Here is a 13,339-nt window from a genome sequence, read left to right on the forward strand (position 1 = left end):
AAAGAATTCATTACAACAACAACAAAGAATTTAAGAAACAAACTTTCAAACGAAAGGAATCTTATTTTGCAGGGAAAAAAGGTTTGACACTCTTATGTAGGTGTCATAACCAGACATAAAATAACACAATATATGTCACAACAGGTAAGTATATGGGACATGACAGTGTTATGATCATATTATGACAGGTTATGACATGTTACGTCAACTGTTTTGACACATTACGACACGGTTATGACTGTGTCATAACGTGTTATGAGGCTAGACGTCAAGTCAAGTGTTACTGAATCATTCATATTCAACACTTATCATAAGCATTATCGCCTTCTAATGATCCTGACTAAATAACCGCGATTTTGAGAATTCTGACTATATAACAGACGTGAGCTTTATGACACGACACGAGACATAGATGCTTACCACAGATAATAAACAAATGATAAAGCATTATAGCTGTGAGCTTCAGTAAAATGGCATCAACCAAAACCTCATCGAAGCAGTGAAGCCGTGGTACAGAAACGCAACATTAGAAGGAAACAAAGATGTCTATTTTCCCATGATGTTCCTGGTTAATCCTTTGGTAGATGGCAGAGGACGGACGACGACACAGCTATGGCCATTGTGTGTCCAAGAGAGCAGCTTCCTGTTCTGTCCCATCCCTGCGGGTGGGTAGACACACTCCTCTCCTACATGGCTGGCATCTCTTGAAATATACAGTCTGAGCTGATGTGAACAGCGTGTCCTACACACTGTCACAGCGTACAAAATGTCTGATCTGTGTCAGAGAGACTAACTCTTCCCTCTCCATCAGATTATTTATGAGCTGTTCAGGGAAGGGAAGTTTGTTCATCTACATTTGTATACTACAGTGCATATGGTCAGGTTTTGTATTCCGAATCATATCACTTGGATATACGTGACCAGCATCACCATTGACTGCTGTTTATATTATGTTTGAATGTCTGTCACCTTATTGTAGTTCAATAACATTTTCTATCAATTTGACATTTGCGATATGTGTGAACACCATCCTTTCGGAGGTTTTGCTGATATTATGTGTGTTAACTTAAAGGAATAGTTCACATTTTATTTTCCAACCCTATTACCACTGGTGTTCTACTGTATTTCTTGTGAAATAATTGTCATTGCCTCATAGATTAAAACAATAAGTATGATTTCCATTCCCATTCCTAAGCGTTTCCATTTCCAAGTCAGAAAAGGTCAGAATTTAAACAACAACAACAGAAAGACATGTTTCGGAATCTTTATTGTTGGAAAACAGCAATGTTGCAAATTGCAAATGCAATTGGAAATGTTTTTGTTTACATGCAGTACATCATCAATCTGAGATATTCTGAACAAGTATACACTTAAAAGAGAAAGACATACAATTATATCATTATAAATAGGTGGTTTCCTGTAAGATATGTATTCTAAAACCCCACATAGAACCTGAGACACCAAGCTAGGTTTGGTATACAATCGAGTGTACAAAACTTTAGGAACACCTTCCTAATATTGAGTTGCACCCCCAGAACAGCCTAAATTCATTGGGCCTGGACTCTACAAGGTGTCGAAAGCGTTACACTGGGAAGCTGGCCCATGTTGACTCCAATGCTTCCCACAGTTGTGTCAAGTTGGCTGGATGTCCTTTGGATGGTGGACCATTCTTGATACACACATGAAACTGTTGAGCGTGAAATACCCAGCAGCGTTGCAGTTCTTGACTCAAACCGGTGTGCCTGGCAGCTTCTATCATACCCCGTTCAAGGGCACTTAAATATCTTGTCTTTCCCATTCACCCTCTGAATGGCACACATACACAATCCATGTCTCAATTGTCTCAAGGCTTAATAACCCTTCTTTACTCTGTCTTCTCCCCTTCATCTACACTGATTGAAGTGGATTTAACATGTGACATCAATAAGGGATCACAGATTTCACCTGGTTAGCCTATGCCATGGAAAGAGCAGGTGTTCCTTATGCTTTGAACACTCAGTGTACAGTATAGCAACATCTCATCTAAATCGGTAGGACTATCCTATCTGAAAATTATACTAAAACAACATTTTCAAAATATCAAGGCTGACTTGATATTTTGGCATTGTTTTTCCCCAGCCTATTCATCTTTATATCTAAAAGTTTAAGTGAAAGGTTTTATAATGCACTGTCAAAGCGTCATCAATCACTGGTCATTTTTAAAAATGACGTTAACCACTCCCCTAACTCACTAGGGTACAGTATAACCTAGGGCTGTCAAACCATTAAAATAATTAATTAACTTAATGGCATCCCTTAATTGCAATTTAAAATTTGCTCAAATTTGTCCCTAAATAAACAATTGTCCATTTAAAAAGCAGTGCATTGAGTTATAGGCAGGCTATGTATTGATTGTGAGGGAAAGAAACACAAAATCATTTGCATCAGAAGGTTTTTAATGGCACCATAAACAACACAAAAGGATCTACATCAGAATGATTAAATAGCATTTTCACCATAAACAACACAAAAGTCACTGTAACATACACCTACTCCCTCTTATCAATGTTCTTGAAGTTTAACACTTGCGTGCACACACACACACACACACACTTCAGGCTACTCGGTGTGGGAGTGTGGAAAATGTGGGGACATGGTGTCCAAGTAGGCTACATGTAGCTATGTGTGTGGAAAAAATGTCATCACAGGTAAGGCATTTAACTTGTTTAGTACTGTCTGTTTGTAACTCCACTCACTACTTGTAGCTGCATCGTCCGTTTGTTTGTGTTGTAGGCCTTAGCTAGCTTAATGTTCCGGTCAGTAGATAGCTAGCACTCACTCACTCAAGTGGCTGTTAGCATCGTCATGAAAAGAGGCATGAGGGAAGGCCTACAATATTATGTTTTTCTAAGTAGTGAGAACGCTCGGGAGCAGGCAATGTTGAAAAGTCATCTTTAGAAATGTTTTCTTAAATGTAGTGTTGTAATTGACTAAAACAAGCAGACAACAAGACAATTGCGCTTGAAAAATGCCACGTTTTTCTGTGAGCCAATGGGGTAACCTAGGTAACTACAGGTTGTATTCTCCACAGGCGACTTTCTATCTTTCACCGACTGGGAATGAGCACATTTCTGTTTTGCTGTGAGCACAGTTTTTGCAGTTAGCCACCCGGGTAACCACAGGTTTTTTCACCAGGTGGGGTCACCACATCTAACACCGACTGGGTCTATGGATACAAAGAACAAAGAGCATTTAAACCTGTCCAAAATTGTATGAATCCCACAGAAGACAATAATAACAGATCAGCCATGTCTAAATTCATGTCAAATATAATACAGCCATTAGATCTAGCCTAGGCTACTTATCCATGTTCTTCAACATGGACTAGTCACAACGCTGCTATTAGAAAGGGGATACTTTGTTTAAATCGTTCTAACCTGAGATTACAATAAAAACAGTTAATACATGCAATGGATGTCCTGTTCTGATTAAATTCATTGTGTGAAGTTAGTTGAATCAAGAAGCTAGTGGATGTTTGAACAACACAGAGACAGACAGCTCTACCGAGACCGTGTGCGCACTGCACACAGCACAGCGTGTGTCGTGTGTTGCACTTAAAGGGGTCCATGCAGAAACACGTGTGCTTAAAATGGTCTGTGCGGTGAAGAAATGGAGATGTGATTAACGACGTCAAAGAATTTAATGGCATTAATGATTTCACGCGTCATTAACGCGTTAGAGCGGCAGGTAGCCTAACGGTTAAGCGCAATTGGGCCAGTAACTAAAAAGGTTGCTGGTTTGAATCCCCAAGCTGACTAAGTGAAAAGTCTGTTGATGTGCGCTCTTGAGCAAGGCACTTAACCCTAGTTTCTCTTGATAAGAGCGTCTGCAAAATAACGTAAATGTTAACTTGTACAGTTCTTGTAAAAAAACGCCCACTCACACATAATATGTGTGAGACAGAGATGTCAAAACCTTGTTTTCACTATTGGCGTGGCATGCGGGATTTCTCTTTAAAGAACTGAGAAAATGGGCCACTTGCCAACTCTTATTAATTCTGTATGGAAAAACTATGTAACAAAAGCACAGCAGCAGATTAAAAAACATCCGTACCAACTAACAGTAGCATAAGGTACATATTGTAGCTTACGCCTCCATTTTTAACCATTCATAGGAGTAAATAAATACATTTGATTTGATCTACTAGCTAGTTATAATTGATCATAAAACATGAATCTTTAAAATGGCTTATTTTCTGTTTGTTCACTATCTGACTGACAGAAGACCCACAGTAACACAGGAGACGTTCATCACACATTCTAATTAATAAACAGCTTGCTTTCTTTTTTATCAAAAAGGGGAATTTGGGTATTCTTTGCTCGGCAAATGATGGTAACACGTTCATTTATAAGCCATTTGTAGCTAATTTATAAATCACCGGTTAATGATTTGCTGAACATTTTTGTAGGTCATTGTTTATTAAACATTAGTAAGCTATTTTTAAATGGTTAAGACTACAACTCCTTTGTGTTATTATAATATCATAATGATTCTGACTAAATAACAGCTATTTTGAAATGCTTAAGACTATAACTCCTTTGTGTTATTATAATATCATAATGATTCTGACTAAATAACAGCTATTTTTAGTCGGACCATTTTTTTTTTACAGCATATAAATACATAACATATTCTAAGTATTATAATAAGACATTATCCAGACCATCTGACATGAAAAATAAAACAGGACAGTTTGATGAAAATGTTTTAAATAACATTTAAAATCCAGGCATGTCACATGATTACGCAAAACAGGGCCCTAGGGCTCATTATTCTTAGAACAAGTAATGAAGCATTATACACTCTGGCTGTTCATGGTTTACACACACATGATATGTTGGTTAACAAAGTGCCTGATAATGGTTTATTAGCGTTTATAAACAGACCTTCACATGAATAGTTTATCAGATCAATTGAAGAAATGTTGGGAATGACAAAAACATTTAAATCAGAAAGATTTGAACAAGGGCAATTCAGACTGGTTGATAATCTAAACCAGACTTGTTTCTATGATAAAGGATGTGGTTTGAGATCAACTTGCAACAGATATAACAGTGGTTCAGATCATGAATAGAAGGAGTGCTTATACTGTGCAAGATTGTGGCTATATTGTACAGAAGGGTTATTCTTTGGGATAACCATAGGGGGATGCGCCTGTGTAGATGAATCCAAAGATAAAGCCTATCATAGATTATCCATTAATCGCAATAATTACACATTCCCCTCTCAGTGTTAAACCTGAGAGACTGGAGAGAGTTGGTTGGTGTACCTGTGTTCATTTTTCTGTCGGTGTGTTTGTGTCTGTATGTGTGACTGAGAAATAGGAGAGAAAGAAAGGGAGAGAACTAGAGAGAGAGAGAGAGAGAGAGAGAGAGAGAGAGAGTAGGAGAGAAAGACAAAGAGAGAGAGAGACAAATAAAAAAGAGAACAAAGAGAATCGTTCTCCATCTTTCTTTTGACTCTAAGCAGGGGGATTTCCATGGCTCCTCTCGGTGTTGATAAACCTGGCTTGACCAGAATATGTCAAAGGAGACACTGTGTGGCTTCAGACGCAGTAAGAGGATGGAAAGCCTTCACTCTTCCTCCGCATCACATAGGAAACAGGCCATATCTGAAATGGCACCTTAGTCCCTATACTGTGCACCACTTTTGGCCAGAGCTCTACTCTATGTAGAGTGCACTACATAGGAAACAGGCTGGACTCTGACCAGAAGTAGGGGACTGCATCGGGAATAGGGAGAGCTCTTGGTAAAAGTAGTGCACTATGAAGTGAACAGGGTGCACTCTGGCTAAAAGTAGTGCACTACCAAAGGAATGGGGTGCTATGAGGTTAGAGGAGACTGTAAGCGACTGTGGCGACTGTTGGCATATACTAGTGACATATCCCTCTTGGATTAATTAGGTTAGTCCTGAGTAGTGATTAATCCACATAGTGTGGTGAGAGTGTTTAATCCTAAAGCTCCTTTAACCTGGACTGGGAGGCGCCCTCACAGATGGCCAAGTAGACGGCACTGTCTCCCCTACCTGCTCATTATCTAATAAACTAGCTACGCAGCTGGGCCATGTGTGTGTGTGTGTGTGTGCGCGTGTGTGTGTGTGTGTGTCCGTATGTGTGAGCATACATTGAGAGAGAAAGATAGATAGAGACAGTCAAAGTGAGAGGGAGAGAGACAGGGAGAGCATGTCATTAAAAAATAGAGAGAAAGAAAGACAGACTCTTTGCTTCTCTGGTCCCGATGTTACAGTGTGCATATGTTAACAGCAGGTATATGTAAAGAGTCACCAGAATTTGCAGCAGGCACACATCTCTTCAAGTGGCCAACTATTGCACGTGCTGCAGCAAATCATCCTTCAGACCCAATTGCCGCTTCTGTTTGTTGCCAGCCTACTGGCATGTTCAGACCCAGACGATCAAGTGAAGCAGCTCAAAGACTGATTGCTTTTCCGTCTAACGAGAGAATAATGTGTCGTCTTAATGACATGACCAGTGATGTTATTAGCTAAATGAATGATGCTCTATTCTCTGGCAGGGCCTTGAGAAGGATGTTCAACCTGTTTTATATGGCGGATCTAATGTGTCACTACGTGTAGATATATAAAAGACACTCATTTGATGTGTGGTATAAAGTCTCACTTATTTCATTGGAATAGCCCTTTCAGTAAATGGAGGGAGATGATTTTTTGAGCTAACCCAAACCCTGTAAAATGTTCAGCACATCAGTGTTTACGGAGACACAGCGGGGCAAGTAGCCTAGTGGTTAGAGCGCTGGACGAGTAACCGAAAGGTTGCAAGATCGAATCCCCGAGCTGACATGGTAAAAATCTGTTGTTCTGCCCCTGAACAAGGTAGTTAACCCACTGTTCCTAGGCTGTCATTGAAATGAAGAATTTGTTCTTAACTGACTTGCCTAGTTAAGTAAAGATACAATTCAGAAAGACCTGGAAAGAGTTTTGAAATGAGCTCCATCCATGGTTTTTCAAATGGTCCAAATTGACAATAAATTGCCCAGCTTTCGACTCTTGAGCCCTGATCTCTCTGTTTGCAGACCATCATGTCTTCTTCTCGTGTACAAAGGCCCTTAATGTAATTACCCTTCACTTAAATGGCACGTTGAGAAAGGTTCCCTGCTGTAATTCTTTGAGTGTGGGCTCCAACAGAGTGATTCTACGTCTGAGCTGTCCTGATTGCAGAACGAGAGAGCACTGTGAGGATACTCGAAGCTGCTGCTGCCAGACAAGCCCACTTCTTAGTCCAAGAACAAAATCCCTCCGTCCAAAATGTTCATCCTCAGGATCCATTCCACATCACAAAACTGTAGTATTTCATTTGCCACAATTTGATTGAACTGGATTTATTGTTCATAGCTTTGTTATTATACTTATGCTAAACATTTCATTATGTTCTACTGAACCATTTACTTTATGTTCGTATTCTTATCTTGTATTATTTCTTATTGTTGTTGCTTTGTCGAGAAGGAACCTGCAAGTAAGCATTTCATTGGACCCTCTATACAGTACCTTGTGTATCCTGTACATACGACTAATAAAACTTGAAACTGGACCTTGAAACTTGGTCACACTCATCCTAGTGCAGTGCAAGGATCCATTTGTGGCTGCCTGCGCAATCTTGTCTCGTATACCTGTTGTTTCAGCTCACAGACTACCCACAAGTGCTTTACAGCACAGCTCATCAACTCTCCGCACACTATCCGATTATTGACTTCCACACTGGCCTGTGCAGAGAGTTAAGTAGCATGATGCACAACAGTACCCATAATGCTCTGCACCAATAACCGACAAGTAGAACTGCAGCAAGCGAAGGGTGTTTCCAGGGAGTGGTGGAAACTGCGGAATGGGGACTATAAACGCCTGCTACCGCGTGTTCGGGAGCAAAGATGCTGGCACAAAGGACACTCCTGGCCCAGTACACGCTACTCGCTACCAGTTTGCTCTGCCCGACATCATGGGCGTCACCAGGCAAGGTGCAAAGGAGCCATCGACATTGTCTGCTCGACCTGAACAGCCCTAGTGCAGAACCCTTTGTTCACACACACACACACACACACACACACACACACACACACACACACACACACACACACACACACACACACACACACACACACACACACACACACACACACATACAGTACACACCGAATGTCCAACTAACCAGTCCACCTTAAGAAGGCTCTGGCCCCTGACGCCTGTGTGTGTGTGTGTGCCTGTGCCTGTGTGTGTGCGCGCACATGCATGTCCGCCTGCCCCGGTGCAGTGCCAGGGAAGCAACGTGAGCAGGCTGGGGCTGTGAGGCTGAGAGAGACACAATCCAACAATGGAGCTGTAGCCAGACAGCTCTGTCTCTCTGCACTGCAACGCTTCAGATCAGGGCGAGACGCCTCAGCGCTGCTGTTTGCTTACCAAGCTGAACAAATAAAACTGTTTGTCACAGGGCTGAGGCGGAGGCTCGAAATAGGTTTCCCTTTTTTTATACAAGAAGAGTGCTCTAGCAGCAACAGACGAGCAAAGATTTCTATTAGAAACCCAGTTTAGTCCGTCGAGCGACCCAGAAAAATCCTCAAAGACGAAACAGTTACCTGAACTAGACCTTTACAGAGCAAATCTACACCTTATAGCGCTAAACCCAACACAGTGTCTGCTGCAAAAAGAAATGCTACATTTCACTCTCCCCTCGAACCACACTGAACCATTGTGTGTAAATTGACAATGCAGATTTAAAACATGTTAGACTTTCTCTGTTCATAAGTTAGTAGTGAGAATGTCTGACCCAGGGCTGAGCTATGTATGCCACATGGTACATGGATGAGGCTGCTTGTTACCCAGGATTGCCCACACTGCAGTGCGCTACCAGTTAACGACACACACACACACACACACACACACACACACACACACACACACACACACACACACACACACACACACACACACACACACACACACACACACACACACACACACACACACACACACACACCTCTCACAGGGGCAGCTGCTGTTATTGCATCTATGATATACTTAGTTATAGTAGTACAGAATAAATAAGCATACGTTTACACACACACACACACACACACACATTGGCCGGTGTAGGGATATTTGACTGAGGGTTACTGTTCTGGAGCACTAAGTCCTTACGGACACTGTCACACTGGTGAGGAGTCCTGAAAGGGTGCCATTTTACACAGCCAGCACAAAGAGGTTAGCAGTGAGAGGAGGAACGTTCTCCTGCAGCGCAGCAATGAAGGGATGGGCCAGTGCAGCAATGAGGGGATGGGCCGAGGCTATCATGGAGTCGCTGTTCTGAAACACAGTTTCTCTACCCTTCCAGCATGGCTCACAGAGGGAGGGAGAATCCACAGTGCTTTTATTAGCATGATGCTAGCCTAATCACAGCAGGGATGGTTGACAATAGATAATGTTAATGAGGACTGTAAATAGTCAAGGGCAGAACGCAAACAAAACATGTATGTTAGCCCTAAGCATGTTAGCCCTGTTGCTATCAGAAGCTGGTTGTGAGCTGTTCAGTTTGCTGTCCCTAAAGCAAGTTCAAACCCAACAGACTTGCAGTTATTTGAAGTAGTTTAGCAGATACACTAGAATTTGCTAGCTGCTCCGTTAAAAAAGGTTACACTACATCCGATAAAGCACAGCAACAGCATACAGGCTCCATCAATGGTAATAACTGCTGACATACAGGCTCTCCGACATACAAACCCCTATGAACGTACTGTCTCCGCACACGCTACCTTGTGTGTGTATGTGTGTGTGCATGAAGACGAGGGCTCAGTGAGGTCAAACACAAGTATACCGAGCTGTTATATCTTCACGCTCTCCACAGTACTTTGTGCTGCTCTCAAGACAGAATAAAGGCATGGACAGAAACAGAAAAAAAAACATTTTCCCAGTCGCCAGAGGAAAGACAAAGGAATAACAGAGCAGACAGGGTCAGGGACTAGTTTTATTTTTTTGTGGGCCTCAGAGACATGTCCCGGATTGGTAACATTAGCTTAAACATTCACTGAACGCAAGCTCCCCCCTCCATCTTCCACCCCACCACAAAGATTCCTCAGCTGATTTCAACCCACCATTGTGTCACATGACCCTCGAGCCGGCATTCCTTCGACCCCCCCCACACACACACACACACTGCTGCCTGATTTCAGCTAACCTTTTTCCCCTTTTCTTTCCAGACGGTTTCCTTTCTCCAACTATCTAGTGTGTCTATGTACGTTTGACAGTCTGAGACGCCTTTGTCTTGCAGAGAGAGCCATGGACGGGGCGACAGCGCACCACTCCCAGCTCCCGAGAGCCTAACCCGTGGACATGAGAGCACAACGTCACAAGTTAGGGTCTCAGGGATTGCGAGAGGCACATTTTATAGTTGTACTATTTCTACTCCCAGACAGACCGTGATTTGAATGAATCATGCTGGCATGAGAGTACCAAATAGACTAGAAACAAACGCACGATATTCATAACAATGAAAGGCTTCCTTCCGTGAGGTATTTGTGCAACGCATCCCCCCCTTCTCTGCCTCTCTGCCTGTAACATACAACAAGTGCAACCGTAAGCCAGACACAACATCGACCAATCTTCCCCTCCCCCCCTCTCTCTGGAGACCCCCGCCTCCCACCGACACTCTCTCTGTCTCTCTCCCTATGTCTCTCCATCTCTCTCCCTCTCAACCCCTGAACAAAACAATACAGCACTTTGAAAAATGCTCCTGGCTCCAGGTAAACCCAACGCTAGCCTTCGGTTCCTTAAGCTCCCATGCACTCTATTACCAGGCTGCAGCTGCTAGTTATTAAGGGATGGCAAAATCCTGGTTCAGCAGCCAGCAGTACGCACACCAACCAACCATTCAAAACTACTATAAAGAATAACCAAGGAAAAGAACACAAAGTCCGTTCATCTTGAAACATTCACGTGACTCATTTCATTTCAATATTAGGAGGGCAGAGCGGTGATCTGGATATGCGCACGAGGATGGCTGAATATGAATCCTCACTGGACCTTCCACGACCAGTTTGAGACAGAGAGGTGTAAGGGAGGCAGGCAGTCTCAATCTACAGCCATAGATTAGGAAATATAGATTGAGAAATAAACAAGAGAGTGGCAAGAAAACGGCTTCAATCAACTCACCCACGTCTGGTTCGGAATGAGGAGACAGCAGCCCCTTGTCCCCTTGTTGCCTGCTTGACACACAGAAAGAGAGAGAGAGAGAGAGAGAGAGAAACGAACTCAGGTTTAAACTCATGTCGACAAGGTTTCGGACAAGATGTTGCATGCTTTGCAGGCGGTTACAGGGTGAAAGTGGCACGAGTGGGGAGGGATGGGTCAGTCGATGACAAGGAGACGAAGTGAACCGACGGATGGACGGATATAAGAAAAGGAGGAGAGAGAATGGCTGGCGAGGCTGATGAAGAATCCACCATGTGCAGACAGAAAGAGAGAGAGGGAGATGAGTCGGAGAAAACGAGAGGCTACTCCCAGGGGTTTAGGTGAAGTGAAAAGTTCAGAATAACAATAAAAAGATGTCAGGTATGAAAAAAGGAGAGAGAACAGAGAGTTAGAAGAGAGGATGAGAGTGAGCTCTACCACCGCTTGTAGCCAGGACCACAGCACCAGTGAAGCATACCAGTCTGCTGGCTCACTGAGAGAGAGAGGAGAGGAGGAACACACACGTTCACTCACTTTGTTTCGTTGCTGTTAACTTGGTTGTATATCCCTATTTCATATCCAGTTCAGGTTAGAAGAAAATGTACAATTTTTTTGTCATATATGGCACAAGAGCAAAAAAATATCCAAACTAATTAAAAGACAAAATGCATCAATGGATGTTGCTGCTGTACTGCTTCCCTCGCTAACATTGATACATTTTTTCTTTCACCCCCCCCCTCTCTCTCTCTCTCTCTAACTCTGTCTCTCTCCCTCTCTTTCTCAGTGCAGAAGAGAAACACATGCAAAATTGGAAGAAGGGCGAAAGGAAAAAATAAAACTGAATCCCAGGTCCCCCGCTCTCGTCTTCATGCGTCTGTGTTGAAAGGCAGGAGATGAAAAAATGCTTTTCCAAATCAATTTTGAAATATCATCCATTAATTTGCCTGTACAGCTGTAATAATTTAAAGCAAGAGGCCCACTTCTCTGCTGTATCAGCCGGAGAGACAGAGAGAGACAGAGAGAGAGAGGAGGAGGCGGAGGGAGAGGAGGAGGAGGAGGAGGAGGAATGAGAAAGTCGGCCGCCTCTTTCTTTTCCACCTTTTCAGTGTTTTATTTAAGTCCGTTCCCATCAACAAATCCTCAGTTTTCCTTGATTTTCTTCTTGCATGTATCCTCTCTGTCTCATACGTTCTCTCTCACTTTCCCTCCCTCCCTCTCCGTCTCTCGTTTTCTCTCTTTCTCTCTCTCACTCTCTCTCGCTCTCTCTCACTCACTGCCTCACTACCTCACACATGCCCGACATCATTAACACTATCCTTCAAAAAGAGAATGAGAGGGGAGAGAGAGAGCAGAAAGAGAGTGAGAGAGAGGGGCAAGAGAGAGCAGGCCATAGAAACATAGCTACATGATGTGCGTGGCTTATAGAGGCTACATTTAATCTCTACTGGCTCCCCCAGGCTTTGATACAGAGAGTGGAAAGAGAGGGGGAGGGACAAATATAGCTGAGGGGGAGGCTGGCGACGTACAACACAATGTAGGCTCAATTCAACGACGGGGAGAGAAAAAAAATCCCCTAGACCACACTGCCCTCTTCCTTTCTCTCCTGCTCAGTCTCTCTCTCTCCATCTTTCCCTCTCTGGACGTGTCGGCTCCGGCTAACTCATCTCCAATCCTCTTTGACTGCTGTCTCCCAGACTGTGCATTGTATTGGCTTCTCCTGCTTGGACTGCAGTAGCAGTGCAATGAAGGCTCAGTGCCGACGGTTCTCTCTCTCTCTCTCACTTAAAAAAAGCCTGATGCTACCACTTTATAATTTTCCCTCCCGTTTAAAGAGCGCCCCTGCGCCCCCAAGCCCTTCACCACCGCAGCTATCCTCATTTATCACCATCCTTTCGTCCAGTCCAGATACAGCCAGTATTCACTGAGGCGCTAATATTAGACTGGCTTTGACAGGCGCCGAGAACCCACAGCAAACAGACAAAGACTTGTGCATACACACACACACACACACACACACAGACACACACACAGATACACACTAACAGACATACTGTGTCTGTACACAGATTAGGTCATGCAAAAAGGAGTCGCTCTGGATAAGAGCGTCTGCTAAATG

At 43.1% G+C, this 13,339-nt stretch overlaps 1 long non-coding RNA gene across 4 annotated transcripts; it reads right to left on the reverse strand.

Annotated features, from left to right (window-relative positions):
- Positions 1-1,250: 1,250 nt before the first annotated feature.
- On the reverse strand, positions 1,251-13,041 carry LOC118373669 (uncharacterized). 4 transcript variants are annotated; one of them, XR_008140414.1, is made up of 3 exons: positions 12,322-13,041; positions 11,206-11,255; positions 1,251-3,205 (listed from the first exon to the last, which is right to left on the reverse strand). It is a non-coding gene; the product is annotated as an uncharacterized LOC118373669 (long non-coding RNA). The 4 variants fall into 4 exon arrangements; XR_008140415.1 differs by having other exon boundaries at positions 11,206-11,258; XR_004823463.2 differs by lacking the exon at positions 12,322-13,041 and adding an exon at positions 11,758-12,314.
- Between the last annotated feature and the right edge of the window lie 298 nt (positions 13,042-13,339).

The sequence above is a fragment of the Oncorhynchus keta genome, chromosome 1 (assembly GCF_023373465.1).
Source record: "Oncorhynchus keta strain PuntledgeMale-10-30-2019 chromosome 1, Oket_V2, whole genome shotgun sequence".
Taxonomy (NCBI): domain Eukaryota; kingdom Metazoa; phylum Chordata; class Actinopteri; order Salmoniformes; family Salmonidae; genus Oncorhynchus; species Oncorhynchus keta.